The sequence below is a fragment of the Phyllostomus discolor genome, chromosome 2, assembly GCF_004126475.2.
Source record: "Phyllostomus discolor isolate MPI-MPIP mPhyDis1 chromosome 2, mPhyDis1.pri.v3, whole genome shotgun sequence".
In the NCBI taxonomy this organism is placed as follows: domain Eukaryota; kingdom Metazoa; phylum Chordata; class Mammalia; order Chiroptera; family Phyllostomidae; genus Phyllostomus; species Phyllostomus discolor.
The window spans coordinates 86976005-86995682 of NC_040904.2; the positions used below are offsets into that span (position 1 = coordinate 86976005).

The following is a 19678-nucleotide window of genomic DNA, read 5'->3' on the forward strand; positions in this document are numbered from 1 at the left end:
CTGCCATAAGTTATAGGAGGCGCTTTCTGTACCATGGTATTGCCATCAAAGCACTCAAGCCAGGAAAATGAAAGCCTAAAGTAATGGGTGCTTACAAAAGAAAATCTATATTGATTCTGTGCAAGGATGGAAATTCATTAAAAGAGAATTCTCTCTTCAGAATCAATAATGGAAAAAAAAACAACAAACAAACAAGAAAAAACCCCTACTCCATTAGCAACAATATTAGGAACAATCAGGCACAAGAACAATTCTGGAAGTCTTAGATAAGGCCTGATAATGAGATTCTAATCACCTGGGATTCTGAGAGGAGTGATAGTATTGAGGTTTTATATTGAGCACAAAATTTAGGTAATACATGGGGTCAAGGTAAGATTGTAATATAATCTATTAAGTTTTTTAATTGAAGATATAATCTTTTTTTTTCATATAAGTGTTTGGGCCCGCCCTGCCTGGTTTCAGGAAGCTGTAAGCCCACGTGGCTAAGGCTGAGTGGGAGACCTCCAGATCAGGAGACACTAAGGAGACAAAGCTTTATCTCACTGGCAGGAGCACTGCCTGCTCCTTGCCTGCCCCCATTGCTTGGTCAGTTAGCCAAAGATGGGTAACATTTCTCAGAGGAGAATGGATCTAAGACAGGCATGATCACATGCGAAAGGCCCCCCAGAGAAGAGATTCAGGGGACTATGAAAATAAGGGGGTGACCGGCCTCTGCCCCCTTGGCTTTGACAAAACCTGAGTCCTTGTTCTGTCTGTGAGAAATCCAAATCTCCCAGCTGCCTTTGTCTCCTCTGCCCAACTCAGGCCTGTGGAAATAACAGCAGCGATGCAGTCCAGACCAGAGTCTGCGGACCCCTGGAGTAATTAGACCTGGGGCATAGAATATGCAAGATCCTGTGAGACCTGCTTGCTGAGGATGCTTTTGAATTAGAATGTGAAGGCATGGGCAGGAAACAAAACTAGCCTTATAGGTCCTATAGCTTTTAGGTGATAAAACCCCAAACTCAGCGTGAGCCCTTTCAGCTCTTTGAAAGTTACCTACTCGTTTGATCCCTGCCAGACTGTAATCAACAAACTGTATCTGTATTCTTAATAAAATCCTGCTCAGGAAGTAAGGCACAGCGCTCCCCCCTTGAGGGAGTAACCATCCTGTCCCTATTCTTCCATAGGACTCGGTAGTCCATGTGTATGTTTCTCCTGTCTCGAGCATCTACAGCGCTCTCGGTCACCGCAGGCCAGTGACTGCCACATATAAGCACAGTACCTGGGACAAAATAATGCTAAATAAATGTTTGTAGGATACATGAATGAATAAATAAATAGATACTATTATTAAATGCTCCAAAGCAAGATTAAAAACTACTTGTTTAAAAAATTATAAAAAAAACAACAGGCATGTCCTCAACTTAAGATGGTTCTACTTTATGATGGTGAAAAAATGGTGTGCATTCAATGGAAACCTTACATCAGATTTTGAAGTTTGATCTTTTCTCAGGCTAGCGATATGCATCATGATACTCTCTCATGATGCTGGGTGGCAGCAGTTAGCTGCAGCTCCCCATCAGGCACACAGTCACAAGGGCAAACAACAGATATTCTACAGCATACTGCGTGCAGTGCCAGCATTTTATGGATATTGTGTTTTGTGTTTGCACATTTCCATCTCGTCTACAAAATGCCTAGCTCTATCTCCCACTCTGGCTAGAAGAAGAGAGAGGCAATTACTCTTGAGATGAAACTCAAGATAAGTGTCCCACTGTAGGTTAATGTAACGATTCTGAGCATATTTAATATAGGCAATGCTAAGCTATGGCATCCAGTAGGTTTGCTGTATTAATTGCATTTTGACTTAGTGATATTTATTATCAATCTATGATGGGTTTATCTATCAAAAGTCATATGCAAAGGACTAATGAAAAAGCTATATACAAAAAGTCCTAAATCCACACATTAAACTCCCAATACCTTTATTGATCTTGATTTGCATAGACAGCACTGCTATTGCAAACCTGATACATACTAGGGTGACTGGCTAACTGTTCAGCAAGGAACCCCCCAAAAGCCCCACTCTCTTCACATAATGGGATGTTCTTTTTTGCTGTCACAGGAGTCCAATGGCAGAAGTGGGATCTGGGGACAAAGAGTTCTGGACCATGAAGTTATGCAGAGACCCTAATCTCTTTCATCTATATTGGTTCTTCCACCTACTATTACCTCAAAGTTCCCCACTGGGTTTCCTATATCCAGCCAGCAAATGGTGGAAGACGGAAAGCCTGGGGCCAGTTGGTGTAGGAGATTTTGTGGTCCAGGCATGAAGACGAGGACTTCGCCTCTGCCCACATTCCACTAGCTGGAACTCAGTATTTGACTCTGCGGTAGAAGGGCTGGAGAGTTTCAGTTTCATAAACAAATAACAGGCACTGTCAGTTTTTAAGCAAAGACATGACCAAGATGATAGTGGGGAATATATCAGCTGTTCTAAATAAATTAGCAAGATTATACACTAGAGACAGGGAGACCTGTTAAGAAGCAATTGCAGAGGAAACCAAATATGGTATCTGCCATGAGGAACTTGCTTTCTGATCACAATGGATTTGTTGAATCTTTTCAGAGGTTTCTTGATGGTTCCATCCATGGAACACCAGTACATGCAGAAATCTATGAACAAGAAGCTTCCAGGCATAACAGCAAGGATTGGAGACCAAAAAAAAAAAAAATTAAGGCTCTAACCATTGGGGAGAGGTGCAACTGAAATGGATACTCAAATTCTCCCAAAGTGCGGGCTCAATACCGAGGAGTTTATATCAACAATGAAGCTGTTGAACCAAGGGCTGAACAAATCACCAGGTACAAAGAGTTTGTAGCCAAGTCATTGAACCTCAAGAACATGAAGTTTGCTTGGCATAGGAGACATCATCTGAATACCAAAATAGTATGATGGAGGAAAAGGAATTTCAGAAGCGGGACTTTTCTCTTATGATTACATGGTGTATTATGTAAAAGGCATCCCAATTACCCTGAAACTCTTCCATAGTCTCTTGGCTGTGATGGCCAAGTTTCTTATTATTCTTGTGTCAGGAACCCATTGCTGGGACAAACTATGATGACCTCTTCCAGTGTGTCAGACCGACTGGTCTCCCTCAGACACTGGACAAGTTGGACAGTAAGTATGAGTGCTATGACCTTCTGTCCACCAGGCGCATATCGGAGGGTGTTATAAAGATGGAGACCTGCTTTGGCATTTTTTGACAGAAACCTGCACTTTTAATACAAAAGCACCACCTGATCTCAAAGCAGAAATTATAAAAGATCTGCAAGAGCCTGAATTAGTGTAAAAAAAGATAGAAAGTTTCCTTTTAATAACAGCCTGAGTTTCATAAATATTAATCATGAGTGTATTAAAACTTTCATTTTAAACAATGTTGATTATTTATTTTTATATTAAAATTAGAAATGCATCTCATAATATAAATGGAGCACTGCCTCTTATATGTAAAATGTAGAAAATGCCAAGCATTCTTGGACTTCCAGGTACAATCATGTATGATACTGCTGGTCCTTCCTCACCCCTTCTCCAGGGAAAGAGACCGTATGCAGGCTAAATACCACATAAGCTGGAAAGTGAGACAACTAGTTTTACTGGCGTATTGACAATAAAATCCTTTCCATTTGTTGATTGTACAGGAATTTCCTAAAACATCAGTAAAGTGTGTGCTATGGATACTTTAAATACTAGTAAAGTATATGCTTATGGACACATTGGACACTAAGAAAGTGCTCGTTTCCCCCTTTTCATGAAGAAGCATTTGTTCTGTACATTCTCCTATTGTAGTCTCTATTTTATTTTTATAGATTACTGAAAGTAAGCACTTTTAAGATATTACAATTTTTTAAAAGCTATTATAGTAATATGGGCAAAAAAAGAGAGATGCAGACCAACATAATAGAAAAAATGACAAGAAAATGACAAATATGCAAGATACATTGACTGATTGAGCAGAAAAGAACAAAATGATGGTCTTGGGTTTTATGTACATATATTTAAATTTGAGTTGTCTTTTACCTAATTGGTACATGTGTGTTGGTTTGGTACATTTCCCCCCCCACTGGGATTAGGAAGATAAACAGAGATTTGGATGTGAAGAAGAGTGAATGCAGTATGGAATCTGTGGGAAGTGAGGGAAATCTGATGAGGAATCAAGGAAAACAAACAAAAGGAATGTTTTGGGATACTGAGGGTTTTGAAACAATGTGTGAGAGGAAACTGTGTCAAAAGTAAAACAAAAATTACACCCAGAACATCCCCTATATTTGTTATGTTGCTATTTGCCACAACTGTCAAACATTCAGATGCAAATAAAATGCTTGAGTAAATAATTCCATTCTAACTGTGACAACCTGCTTACAATATACATTTTGGGGGGATTCTGTAAAGATGTTATTTTTACTGCTTTGAAGAGAAAAAGTTTACCTGGGGAGGCTAACTAGTATTCAATTAATCAGATTTATCTCATGGAAATTAATTTTAATCACATTGCTGGTATGCATTATAGGAATTGACTAAGGCTCAGTGAGTTTAAAATATACAATGTAAAGCCCATTACTTAGACCAAAAAAAAAGGGTGCCAGTAATCACTGGGAAATAAATACGTACTTTTTAAAGCCTTCCTGCAGTCTCTCCACAGTTTGTGAGAGACATGGACACAGTGGCGGGGCTGAGCACCCGGCAATCCCTTAATGACAGAGACAGCCCGAGTGAGGAACCGGATATGAACAGGCATTTCAGCCTCCTCACACACGCCAGCCTCTCTTCTTGAGTCACCCCTGGGGTGGATTCCCAGGGAATTCCAGGATGTTCTCCCTGTAGAGTACCAGTCAAAGTGAAAAAAGAAAGGATACTTCTTTTCTTTGGGCCTTGTACACATTTAAGTCTATTCATAAGAAGAAACAAATTTACATCTATCCTTCAATTGTTCAATACAAAATGTGTAGAGATACTTTCAGGCATCTATGTTATCTCTAGGCAACAGGAATATTTTTAATCAAGTTGCCATTAATCGTTCAACCATCATGCAATAATCTACACACATAAGTTTTCCAGCAAAATGAATGCCTTTATTATACATATGCATGAAGTAGAATTTGAAATGTTTAAACACACACATTTAATATACTCCCAAATAGTGTAATAGATTTAGAGTGCAAAATGGAGCAGAAGATTCCCTAAACAGGAATATGCCATTGCTACCAAATAATAGAGCGCCAAAAATAGTTGAGCCACTGTGAACTAAGCAGTCTCCAATTAATCCCTTCACAACCAAATGAGGTAGGTACTAACACTATTCTCAGTTTACAGATGAGGAAATTAAAACATAAAGTGATAAAGTGACTTACTGTAGGTCACACACTTTGAAAATGGAAGGGTAAGCGAAGGGCTGGACTAGAGGCAGTGTGTGGCCTTGTAAGCACTTGACTGTGTCTTGGACCAAAAGCAGAGATTATTCCATCAGAAGCTGCCTGCGTGGTTTGTGGTTGGGTGGCAGGGCACAGGCAAGAAAAGGAGTGCAAGGGGTGAAGCAGGAGTGGTAAGCAGAAATAAGGCCATGGACCAACTTGGACTACTAGAAACAATACAACTATCATTGATGATTCCAATAAAAAACGATGATAGTCATAAGGTTCTGGATTTGATGACATTTGCAAAAACGGTAATGATAAATCATTTGGAGCCTCAACTAATTGCATCTATTTTCTGTCTTTTGAAAAATAATTACTGCTCAATACCCCTACATTGACACAGACTGGGAAACAAGAAACATTTGTTTACTTGTAATTAACATCAGTCCTCCTTCCTGAGTTGCTGCTCAGTTGCCAAAGTATTGTATCTAGACTCTGTTTCCAGAAGCTTCTGCCAAGTATTATCCTCACATTTGTAGTTTCTTCAGTAAAATTCTCTGTTACATTTTCCAGGGTACAGACTGTTCTACATCAACACATGTTTCTTTCTATAAGACCAATTGGCTCATATTTTCCCTTGATAAACAAAAACAAATCTCATAACCTGACATACACAGTTAAATCTCTCTGACACTATTACTCATAGTAGAGCTGCAATCACTCATGTACTTCATAACTTTTAATGAAGTAACTAATTTTTATTTCATAAAACTAGAAGGTAGATAGTAGAGAACTGTCATTTGGCATATTAAAATTTATAAATGCACATGATGCACGCATCCTTTTTACACTTTTGTAAAGTGGATAAATGGATAGATAAGTTATATGTGTATACACATACACACACACACACACACACACACACACACACACACACATAATATAACACAAAGTACCTCATCTTGGACTCTCTAGGAAGCAGATCCAGATATGAAAATCAGCATAACGGTCAATAAGCAGAGAGTGGTTTTAGGAAAAGACCTGTGGAAGGGAGCGGAAGGAAGCAGTTTGAGCAGGGGAAGAAGTAGAGGTGAGATGCAGGTCCCATGAAGTCCCTAGGTGACACATGTCTCAGGACTGAGATGGCCATTGGGAGTTGTCCCAAGTTGACAAAAAAGATCTTCATATGCCAAAATGTGATTAGTCATTGGATGTAAATGCCCATGGAAGATGTGACCACGGGCAAGTCAGGTTTCTCTAATTGAGGAACTCCTCTAAATGGACCAAGAGTCTTCTTTTAGGAGACCTTTCAGCTCCTGGATGAATAAATGTTTAAATCCTAAAGAAATGTCTTCATGGCATATCAAGGTATTCACTAAACAAAGGCACAGCAACTCTGTAATATATAAAAATATAAAAACATGGGTATATACAACATATGAAGAGGGACCCAACAAAAAAATGGAATAATCTTCTGGAAGGTGGGCCTCTTGTAGTACAGGCTTCCCCTACTAGGTGAGTGTTCTGGAAATCCATCTGTATCAGTGTACCAACTGGTATTGTTGTGAGAGGCTACATTTGCCTTCAGTGAAATTTTTTGAAGACTCTTTCAAGTGTTTGCCCATTTCATGATGGGTGATTGATGAGCACACCTGCCCACACTGCACTGAGTGTTCAGCAGTTTTTTACCAAAAATGGCCTGACCCCCATGTCCCATCATCCCTATTCACCTGATCTCACCACAAGTGATTTTCTTTTTGTTTCCTCAGATGAAAAAAGTCCTCAAAAGGTAACATTTTGCCAATATGGAAGAAATTAAACAAACAAAGAAAAATCGCAGAAGCACTAAAATACATCAAAATGGAACTTCTGGTCAAAACGGTGGCATAAGCAGATATGGCTCATCTCTTCGTATGACCACATCAAAATTACAAATAAGCTATAGAATAAGCAGCACTCAGAAATGTCAGAAATCGAATTGAAATCTGACATTTATGGAATTAAAGAAACCACAACCATCCAAACTGGTAAAAGGGGCTCAAATACGGAATGGTCTTGTCCCACACCCACATGTGGTAGATAAAAATTTATGAGGGAAATATTGGGAGTGAGGAATCCCAGCCCCACACCAGGACCCCTAGCCCAGGGTTCCAGTGCCAGGAAGATAAGTCTCCACAAATTCTGACAGCCAAAAACAGCAGGGGTTGAGTCAGTGGAAAAAACTGCTGGAGCCCTAAGTAGTTCCTCTTAAAGAACCCCCACACAGACTCACCTACTCAGACTCACTCCCTCTGAGCTGTAGCACTAGGGTAGCAGCTCGAAAGGCAATACTGGCATACTAGGAGAAACTGAAGTGTCTGGCCTCAAGTGGAGCAGAGGCCATTCCCTTTTCTAAATCCCCCCAACAGAGTCACAGAGCCAGCAATCTGGTACCATATCTGAGACTCCATCAACAAAGCTAACACTATTTGACCTACCTTGGAGATCACCAGGGACTCTGGCCCACCCAACTTATGGACCCACCCAAGCTGCTTTTCCATATTAATGGCTGGTCATGGTTCATACTCCACAACTTCCTAAATCGTCTCAAATAGGTAGTAGCTGGGCACAGTGATCTCCAGGCCTGGCCCTAGCAGCAGCCAGCCTAGATTTACATCTTGGCTTTGCCTGGAAATCTCCAAGCCCAGCACAAGTAACAGCCATCTCAAACAGCTCTTCAGCTCAGGTGGAGTGGCCCTGGGCAAGACACAGGTGAGAGCTGACCTTGGCTTGCACCACCTGGGAAACCAAAAGAGCAGCACCCCTAGTGTACAGCCACAGACCATGTCAGAGCACCACCACCCTGACCCTGAACAAGCTGATCCTCCAAGGAGGGCAGATATTGGTGGAAACTGGTCATGGCCAATCCTTGCAACTTATTTGCCTGGGTAAATCCCTCCCATTGATCTACCAACAGCAACCAAGACTCAACTACAAGAAAAGGGTGTACTCAGCCCACCCAAAGGGTTCACCTTGAGTACCCAGCCTGGGTGATAGAGGAGGCTGTGCCACTAGACCCTACAGGACACCTACTACATTAGACCACATGACCAAGACACGGGGTCAAAGCAGCTCTACCTAATACATAGAAACAAACACAGGGAGGCTGCAAAAATAAGGAGACAAACAAACATGTTCCAAATGACAGAACTGATCAAAACTCCAAAAAAAGAGCTAAACAAAATGGAGATAAGCAATCTATCAGATGCAGAATTCAAAACCCTTGTTATAAGAATGCTCAAGGAACTTAGTAGGGACCTCAACAGCCAAAAAAAGATCTACTCAAAAATGAAGAATTCACTAATTGAAATAAAGAACAATTTACAGCAAACCAATAGCACAGTGGATGAAGCCAAGAGTTGAATCAACGATTTGGAACATAAGGAAACAACCAATCAGAACAACAAGAAGAAAAGAGATTCCAAAGCAATGATGATAGTATAAGCAGCCTCTGGGACAACTTCAAGCAGTCCAACATATGCATCATAAGGGTGCCAGAAGGAAAAGAGAAAGAGCAAGAAATTGGAAATCTACTTGAAAAAATACTGAAAAAAACCCTCCCTAATTTAGTGAAGGAAATAGACATGCACGTCCAAGAAGCACAGAGAGTCTCAAACAATATGGAAGCACAGAAGTCCATGACAAGACACATCATAATTGGAAGTCCAAAGGTGAAGTGAAGATATAGAGAAACTCTTAAAAGCAAGAAAAAGGAGTTAGTTACCTACAGGGTAGTTCCCATAAGACTGCCCATTGATTTCTAAAAAAGAAATTATGCAGGCTAAAAGGGACTGGCAAGAAATATTCAAAGTCATGAAAAGCAACCTATACATTGCTTTAGGTAGTGTGGACATTTTAATGATGTTAATTCTTCCAATCCATGAACACGATATATGCTTCCAGTTGTTTGTATCTCCCTCTGTTTATCTCTTCGGTGTTCCATGATTTTCTGAGGTCTTTCTCAGAAGATCTAAAGATCTTCTATCTTCTTGGTTAAATTTATTCCTAGGTACTTTATTTTTATTGTTGATATAGTAAATGGGATTTTTTTCCCCTAGTTTATCTTTCTGATAGTTCACTTTGGGTATACAAAAAATGCCATAGGTTTCTGAATATTAACTTTGTATTCCACTACTTTGCCCAATTCACTTATTAGGTCAATTGATTTGATGGGTTTTCTATGTACATTATCATATCATCTGCAAATAATGTCAGTTTCACTTCCTCCTTTCCAATTTGGATGCCTTTTATTTTTTACTCTTGTCTGATCATTTTGGCTAGAACTTTAAATACTATGTTGTATAAGAATGGTGAAAGTGGACACCATTGTCTTGTTGCTGATCTTAAGGGAAAAGCTTTTAGTTTTTGCCTATTGAGTATGATGTTGGCTGTAGGTCTCTCATATATGGCCTTTATTATGTTGAGCAATGCTCCCTCTATTCCCACTTTGCTGAGTGTTTTTATCATAAATGGGTGCTGTACCTTATCAAATTATTTTTCAGCATCTATTCATATGATCATGTGATTTTTGTCTTTCCTTTTGTTTATGTTTATTGATTTGTGAATATTGTACCATCCTTACATCCTTGGGATGAATCCCACTTAATCACAGTGTATAATCTTTTTAATGTATTGCTGGATCTGGTTTGCTTGTGTTTTGTTGAGGGTTTTAGCATCTATGTTCATCAGAGATACTGGCCTATAATTTTCTTTCTTTGTTGTGTTTCTACTTGGTTTTGGAATTAGGATAATACTGGTTTCATAAAAAGAGTTTGGAAGTCTCTTGTCTTCTTGATTTCTTTGGAATAGTTTTAGAAGAATAGGATTTAGTTCTTCTTTGAATGTTTGGTAAAATTTGCCTGTGAAGCCATTCAATATAGGACTTTTGTGTGCTGGGAGTTTTTTGATTACTACTTTGATTTCACTAGTCATTACCAATCTGTTCAGGCTTTCTGCTTCTTGATTCAGTTTTGGAAGATTGTGTGTTTCTATAAATTTATCCATTTCATCCAGGTTGTCTGATTTCTTGTATGCTATTGTACAGGAGCTGCTGTCTCCTCCTGCAGGATCCATCCCTGATGTTCAGCTGGTGTCCCAGTCTAGCTTTAGGCAGCCTGGTTGAGGTTATAAGCATCAATAGTCTGTGGCTGTCTCCTTAAGGCTTGGCTGGTCTTTGCAGTTCTGCCCTGTTGTCTTTTTATCAGTACAAGGCCCAGAAGTGGTTCATCTAGCATCCAACAGCACCACATGTACCACCTCCACCTGCCCCCAGAGGGGGCCTCTGGTGCCCCTCAGGAAGGTGGGACCCCTGGTTCACACCCCAGGAAGTTGCTGTTCAACCTTCAGGGAAGATGGTGGGTATTCTTTAGGGATTCTTATGTTCTGTCATATTAGTTTCATGTAAACATTATTAGCTTCTATAAGCCAATTAAAATGCAGCTCTTTAAGAGGTTTTGTATCTAATTTATTTATTTCTCCAAATATTAGAGAATATTTTTAAAAAATGAGTATAGGCTTTTCTCAGTTACAGACACATAGACACATCTTGTAACTTTAGTTCTATACCCTTAGTTATGAATGGAAATAAACACAGAGAACAAAACTTACAAATCTAGAACTCAAAGAGTTCTTCACCATTCCAGTGGAAGTTGCTATATTCTTGAATAAACAAGCAAACCAATGGACAAAATTTTCTGTCATCTCTCACCCAACTGAATAGGTCTCTACCAAAAGAAGATCATCAAATAGATAAGCCATAAAACTTAATTCACAAACATTCCTGGCAAATAACTTATGGGTTACATAAAATCCAGTACCAGAAATAAAAACAAAAGCACAGAATCTGGAGCAGGGATGTAGGGGATGAGAAAAAAAGAGTTAGTGAAAGTTCTAGTGCAACTTAGGAATTGCACTAGGAGTGAAGAAAATATGCTTATTCTCAGGCTGCATGGTTTAATTGATTCTGAAATGTGCATTTATCGATATTTTGGTGGAAACTCCAAAGTTATCAAAGCACAATGTTCCAAATTTAAAAAATATGAGATAAGTTTGACAACCAATGGTTGTTGGCACTAATTCAACCCCAACAGTAATCATCGGTTTGAGGTGTAGTGAAGAAACTTTATTCAGTGCAGAACTGCTCAATGATGACACGGCAGAGCTGTGAGGCAGCCCTAGGGCCAAGCTGTTGTGAGGCCCATCCCTCTTCCACCAGGCAGCTCAGTTCAGCCCTGCTTTGCTTTGGTCTGTCTCTCTGCTCCTGTGCAGGTCTGCCCCTTTCTGCACTGGGGAGATGCCTGTGGTGTTTGAACTCCTGGTGGGGAATTGCAGTGCTCGGTTTTTGGTAGAAATGGCATGTGTGTTTCCAGAACCAGAGAGGAGCTGGCTTATACAGACAGAAGACCCCACCCCTGGTCCCTGATTAGTCTTTTCTTCATGCAAATAAGATTCTAAATTCTTAAACGTCACAGTTTGCTTGGTCCAAAAGGAAATGTCCTGATCGGTCAAAATAGAGGTGTTCTAGTTGCTCATAGCCATGTAGCTCTAATCAGATGGGGAAAGCCCCAGTCCTATTGCCTGAAATAGGATATCAGAACTCCTTTATAAAGGCTGGCTCAGGTCGCAGAGTCACATTGCAGCCGTGCTTCAGTGTAGAGGCAAGTATCTCAGTGTAGGCTTCTCTCCTAAGTGTAATTTGTGTGAAAGGCCCCTGTGCAGAAATGACTGCTAGGGTCTGTTTTTTAAAATTTGAGTCCAGTCACCAGCAGCCCTTCTTAGTAGGTGTTTTTTTCTCAGTGTTCACAGAATAAACTTGTGAAAAGATTTATTCAACTCACTGTTGAAGGTACTGGGAGGACTGTAAAACTGGATTATTTCCTCTATTTGTAAAAAGTTGTTAAAGGATACCTAAACTCAGATCTCCTAGGAGGGAGCATTATGGTTTTGCAAAGTCCAAACTCAGACAGATTGTTCTTCCCTTGTGACCATTTTAATGAAAGATGTCCTGGCTCAGACATCCATTTCTGTCTGCTTTGTCCACGTCACAGGCTATTCTATGCTAAATCCTGAGTATGCCTCCATCCGTGTTGAGCTGCCTTTCTGGCTTATTCAGGTTATCTCCCAGAATATCTATCATTGTTTTTATTAGCATTTTGGTAACAAGTTTGTGTTTATTAACTCAATTTTCTCAAAATGCACATTATTCCATTATATGTGTGTGTGCGGTGTGCGTGTGTGCGTGTGTGTGTGTGTGTATTCAGTATATGTAAATTTCCAGGTATGGATATAATGTGTTAGAAACTGAGTTTCTCTTCCATCCATTGTTTTGCATAAACTAAAAGTAGAAATAAAATGGATGAACTCAACCTCTGATAGGCTAAGGCAAAAACTTATCCTAATTTTCTTGAAAGAACAAGAATCTAAAGCCTCTTTTATCTGATGTCTACTATGATGGGAATTCATCTATGCATGGTGACTTGTCTTCCCTCCCTCAGTTTCTTTCTGACATATCAGAGCAATACTTTGACAACTACAGGAAAGAACAAATATTGAAGCAAGAAGCATTTTCAGACTTCTTCCTCCACTAGTTGTCTAGGGAATTATACTCCAGTAAATAATAAAGCACTCTAAAACCTATTCTGAAAATTTTTCTGATTTAAAGTTTCTGACACAGCATGATATGGCTGATTGTGCCAATGAATTTTCCCCCTTAAGCCAAGAAAAACTGTACAACAATAATTACCTAATTAAGATTTGCATAATTATGATTACTAAATTCCAAGAAAACTGTTGTAGTAACAGTATAACAATTTATCTAAGGCCAATTAAGCTGTGTTTGCTTTCTGCTATAATTTATTTTAATCTAAAAGAGCACTGAACAGGATATGTCTACTTGATGATTTAATTAACAGTATATGAAAGACTTGGAAATTGTTATGATGCTGAAAACTGTAATGCCCTTTAAGGCTGGAATGAATCTAATCCTTATTCCCTAAAAAGTTTGGGATTTGCACAAGTAAGGCTATTATTTAAAATAAGATCAATATACTACAGAATTTAATGATTCTTGGGGTGTTCATTTAATAACTGAGAAAGAGAAAGAACACAGAAAAAATATTTTAGTGAAACAAAAAGGATTAGTTTAATGTCCTTGAAAGTCATACTAGAAAAGTAGCAACACAAAGCCGAAACTCCATTTACTTTGTGAAATGGACAGAGCATTCAAGGACATAGAAAATAGGATCAAAGAGAAAGTGTGATATGGATTTTGTTCAAGGTTTTTGATTCTTGTGTTTTTCAAACATCTCTAAGACTATTTTTGAATAGAAGGACAGGAGAAATGGGATGTTAAAATTTTCAGTGTTTCTCAGTCCAAAATCAAAGGCACCAACACAAATAGTAAACAAAGAAAACCCCAGAGAAATATTCAGCTAGAGTCTTCCAATTGTAGTGATGAAAATCTGAAAACATTTTCTTACTCCTTTGCTATGACCCTAGGTTAAAGAATGCATTGGTTTCATAGCTGTCAAATATGTGATCACATAATCAATCTCTCATTTTATAATAGCTACACACAGCATGAGAAGCTGTCAATATCCACACTTGTACTTTTTCAGCTGAAACTTCAATTCTTCTTCCCAGTACTTCTGAACACGAAATCCAACTCTTCATCTGCCCATCTTTTAAATCTTGTTTAATGTATCGGTTAATTCTCTTTTAAGAGATGAATCAACAAAATTCTATTTCCTCTTGACCTCTATGTGGTGATGCATTTGGTTAAAAAACCATCACCAAAACTTCCTATTAAATTCAAGAGAATTGCATTCAGTTCCTTTAGAACCATTAATGTTTAGCATTTCCCGAGGATGATGGGTTCACACAGTTTTACAAAGCTGTCATCCATGACATTTTAAAGAGATTTCTCCTGAGCATTTCAAACTATAAAAAAACTTTGATATTTAACTAAAATATCATCAAATGGTGCCTGCTTTAATGTTTTTATCATTTTCTTAACATTTAAGACCTCTCCACGCTTTTATTTTCTATTTAGAAACTAGACAACTACCACTCCAGATCAGTAATCCCTAATATTTTTCACTTACAACATCTGTTTATATGTACAATAATCATAGACACAGGTATTTCAGATTTTAAAGTTGGGTTGCAGCCCAGGGGTTATACACATTTGCTAATACAGGCTAACACTAATTGCACTGCTTTTTCACAACCATTAGAGACAAGTATGTGAGAAGTGATGTCCTTGATTATCATCGCTGAAAACTAGCAAGTGTTTTCTGCCTCTCACAGAAAAATCCCACTCTCATTTCTGCTCCCCTTGATATTTTGACTAGAATATGTTAGAAATATGCAAAACGCACTGCATTTGGGCAATTGTTATCTTCATTGATTCCCCAGGCAGAAACCTCTGTTACAGATGAGTAAACAGTTTTTTAGCAACACAAGTTATTTGCCCAAGATTGGTAATGCAGATTTTTATTAAAACAAAAATGTCTTTTCCTCTATACCACTAAGCTGTTCTTTATCATTTCTTTTTTTCTAAAGATCCCTGGGTATCCTGGATTCCTTTCTATAACTCCTTCTTAATTTTACTTATAGGTACTTCATGTTAACCTTGACTTTCTGAAACTTAAATAACTCTGGCTTGAGTATAAAATTTTAAGATTGGATAATCTTCATCTATACTGAAGTAGTATTATTAAAAACACTTTTAACACATATGAAGCATTTGGAAATTACCAAATATTAAAAGATTTTATTTTAAATTATGTGGTCCAAACCCATTAACTCACACCACTTTTTGCCTTTTTATATTTACAAAGAAAGATTTTCTTCCCAGGGCAAGTTCTGAGTATTTATGGTAGCTCTTTTCCTGAGGCAAACTCTTGTTTGTCAGGATCCTTGCATTGCTTTCTTGCCTCAAGGATGCAATTAGATAAATAAAGTGAATTAATCATCTGCAAAACAGGTTGTTTCAGGAATGATTATTATTTATGAACAGTTTTTATAATGGAGCATATTCCTTGAAGTTTCTTGTTTTGAGTTAGGAACTTAATACCTCTTGTTCTAAACTCCAAATCAAGGAAATGGGGCACCAAAGAATACAAAGGTTTGGAGTTTAGCAGTTTTAACATATGGACTATTTCCAGGCAATTTACAACTCTTGTATTTAGCTTATAAAATTTAAAAGTTCAATTTAAGATTCATTAAGCTTATAGAGAAAAGGATACTACTGAGAAGACGAAAAATCTGAACCTAAGCCTTTGTAATTATTATCATTAAGGAATCATTGATATTTTTAATGGCCCTAATCCTATGGAATTTAGATTAAGTTCAGCAGTTCTTTCATGCCCACTTTACAGGTAGTTACAATGACATAGTCAAGTCATAGTCAAGTCAAACAATGTGTGCCAAATCTGAAAACAGTGTGAGGTTTTGTTTGATTACTTAACCAATTTTATTATAGATAAAGGCAGCAAACCTTTATAAATAAAAAATATCAAATATATCAATCCCTCAATCATATGTTTGATATTTTAAGAGATAAAATGTTAGTTCAAGCATATCACTGGTGGACAGTAAAGAATTTCTCTATAAACATCTATCTTGTTTCTTTTTCTCTTTCACTCTTGTTAAGAAAGCATGAGATCTTTATTCTGAAATATGTTTCTATTTTTCAAAGGAAATTAAATTTGCAATCCTTCATACCAATTAGCATTCATAAAATATTATAATCTGTTATTTCTTCTTTCATCTGATAATTAATGAACACCTATCACATAAATTCTCACCTGTCCTGACAGTATTTACAGTCTAGTACAGATGGGCAATTATAAAAGGGTATGAGATTATTTAAAACAAACACATAGTGATATCAGAACCTTTAAAAAGAAACCTTTAACCTGAATTCAGGACCATAAAAGGTTTTCTGGAGGAACTGGAAATTTGAAAAAAAAATATCAGCTACCCAGGTGACACGTGAGAAAAATATCTCCTAGGTAGAAGAAACAGCATAAACATCATGTGGGAGGTTAGGGAGGAGAATTTAATGATAAGATAAAAATTGAGAGAGAAACACAGAGATTGATTAGAGCATCTGAGAAAGTAAAAAAATAAAATGATAGATAAATTAGAGAGGAAGCCAGTGGCCTTAATATACAGGAGATTTCATGCCAAGTTGGGCAAGGTTTTGCCTTTATCCCAAACATCAGTGAAAAGTCATTAGAGGACTTTAAATACAAATATGACAAGACTAGATTTGTGGTTTGTAAGTGAGGACTATACCTACTTGTGTGATGATTAGCCTGGCTGCATGTGGAGAATAAATTAGAAGGAAACGATCTTGGTCATAAGACCATTTTAAAGCCTGTTGCCAAAATCTAAGTGGTACACTAAACAGTCAGTCAGAGTACAGTGCTTAGGAGTGTCCCCCACTGGCCAAGATGGAGGCAGAGGGAGGTTCTTACATTGAGCCCAGAAAGCTAGAAACCTGAATGGATATGGTCCCAGCATGCCAAAAGCAAGCAAGATAATTGGATAGAAAAAAAGTCTTTCCCCCTTCAGGTATCAGATTGGGGTGGGACCAGAGGAGCAGGCACATAGGCCATAGAAATCAAAATGGTGCAGGCAAGGTGCTGGACCAAAGAGGCCTGTTGATCTAAAGTAGGAAGAGATTGGTTGGGAGGTAGACCTGAAGCATGCAAAAGTTTGAGAAGTTTATTGGTCATTATGAGGAAGCACCTGGTCCATCCCAGTCCGGGCTAATATAGTCTCAGGGGAACAAAAACACTCTCTCTTGCCCACCAGGTGGTGTTCTCACCACGTGTTTGCATGCTGTCTTGAGAGCACAGGACCAGAGCAGCCATATGGCCATGGCCATGTGGGCTCCACAGGCAGGTTCCAGGAGAAAGCCTGAAAGGGACAGCAGCTAGGAATAAACTAAGCTACCTGGATGAGGCCCTAGACTGCTTAGCAGCTGCTTGCAGGCTCAAAGGACTATACTTTAAAATGGAGCAGGAACTCGGACGCTGGCTTTTATCTTGGCCTTGCTGATTACTAGATGGTTGGAGTTTTTCCATGGCAGATAGAGGAGATGGACTTTATTTAGGGAGTCCACTATTCTACCAGGTTACACAGCACCTGAATAAAACCTCTTTCCTTTTGTACCAGCATCTGCCTCATGAGTTTGGCTTTTGTGGTGACAGGCAGCTGAACCTCCATTTTTGTTCAGTTACATAAGAAAAATAGGAAGTCATCTAGACTGGGGAGTGGCTATACACAGAGGGAGATGTTTATAGAAAAATTCTTTTATGTGATTTGTGGATTCATTAACATGGGGAGTGAGGCAGATGGAGGAATCAAGAGTAACTTTTCTCTGGTTTAGGTGAAGGACATATGAAGGCGGCACTAACCGAGGGTGCAAAATGGTGCATCTTTGACAGTGCAAACAAGATTTTAGTTTGGGATACGCTATATTTGAGATACCTTTGCGTTATTTGTGTGAATGTTCAATATCAGAGTCAGAAGTATAATAGAGATTTTTAGGACTCATGCAGAGAACGATCTCAATCATCTAGGAGTATAAAAGGGCTAAGAAGAGAACTTGAAAAGCCCCAATAATGAAGAGAAGTGTACAGAATAAAAACCTGAAAAGGAAATGGAGGAGAAATCAGCAGATACTGAAGAAATATAAAACAAAGCAGTGGAGTATCATGGAATTCTAAGAAACTGATGTCACACTTGGGAGGCATAATAATGGCCCCCTAGAAATATCCAGGTACTAATTATCACAAACTACAAATATTATACCCTACCTGGCAAAAGGAACCTCATATGTATGATTAAATTAAGGACCCTGAGATAGGAGATTTTACTAGATTATTATCTGAGTAAGTCAAAAGCACTCACAAGGGTTCTCAGGAGAGAGAAGTACAAGGGTCAAAGTCAGAAGAGAACTGAGGATGGAAACAAGCAACAGAGAGATGAGCCAAGGAATACCAATGACCTGGAGAAGCCAGAAAAATACCAGGAAATGGATTTACCCTCAAAAAAGGAATGAAGTCCTGCCAGTTCATTTCAGACTTCTGACCTACAGGACTGTAAGATAGTAAATTTATGTTCCTTTTAGGCACTAATTTTGTGGTAATTTGTTAAATCAACCATGGGAAATGCACTATATTATGGAAGAGCTGAATTTAGCAATATAGAACTCAATGGTGACATTTGAAAGGGAAGTACTCTTTAGAGGAAAAGTTGTGGGATCACAGTGTTTTGAGTGATTTAAAAGAGTAAATGACTTTTTTGGATCTTTTATTACATCTCTGCCCTTAGTGTTTCAGATTGATGGCTTCTTCAGCTCCAAGTCTGATGAGGCAGAAAGAAAACCCAAGGAATTCACCACAGTATTGTTTCCTGGGTCTCAAGATCCCTAGCTGGTCTGCCTTCCTCTTTCCACCTTTCAGAATATTTTTATATTTGCTTCATGTATAATGTTCAGGGCTTTTAGTTATACTTAGCAGAAAGAACAATGGAAAATATCCCAAATTTATTTTTTTTAATTTTAAATTTTAACTTCTTGCTCATCTGTGTTTTCCACAATTTTTCCATTGTGTTAGGGTAGGTAGCTCATTATTAACAAAGAAAGGAAGTAAGTGGAGCTAGACATATAATAATGCCAGATTACCGATGGGAGGGAGAGCCAGTAAAGGGGAATTCCTTTGTTAGGTACACACACAGGAGAACCAAGATGTCAAATACAAAGGTGAGGGGTCTAGCCTGGGAAAATCTGAGGAAAGGATTAGATAGGATAAGGGCACAACAACCCTGGAAGATTCAGGAAAGAGATTGGAAAGAGGGAGAGCCCAGCACAAGTACGTGGAGAATTAGGAAGAAGGTTGAAAGGTTTAAAGGAAAGCCTGCTTATTCCCAAAACCAAGAAAATATCTGGAGGATTAACAAGGATCTCAGAGCAGTTGCTACCAGAGCCTGCCCACTCTCTACATCCATGAGGGTATATTATTTCTCCTCCCGCAATAAATCTTGTCACTACACTTACATTTTTCCCATGAATGTGCATTTTGAAATTATTTTCTCACAACACTGCAAGGACCACTTTTTCTGCCAAAAATTAGACATGAATTACTTGTGTCTTAAATGTGTTTACACAAATATAATGCTTAGATTGGCACTTTACATGTCACATAGTAAACAATATACAATATTAAAT

General features: G+C 38.4%; 1 pseudogene; it reads left to right on the forward strand.

The window, feature by feature from the left end:
* Positions 1-2551: 2551 nt before the first annotated feature.
* On the forward strand, positions 2552-18884 carry LOC114488554 (annotated as a pseudogene).
* The last annotated feature ends 794 nt before the right edge of the window (positions 18885-19678 follow it).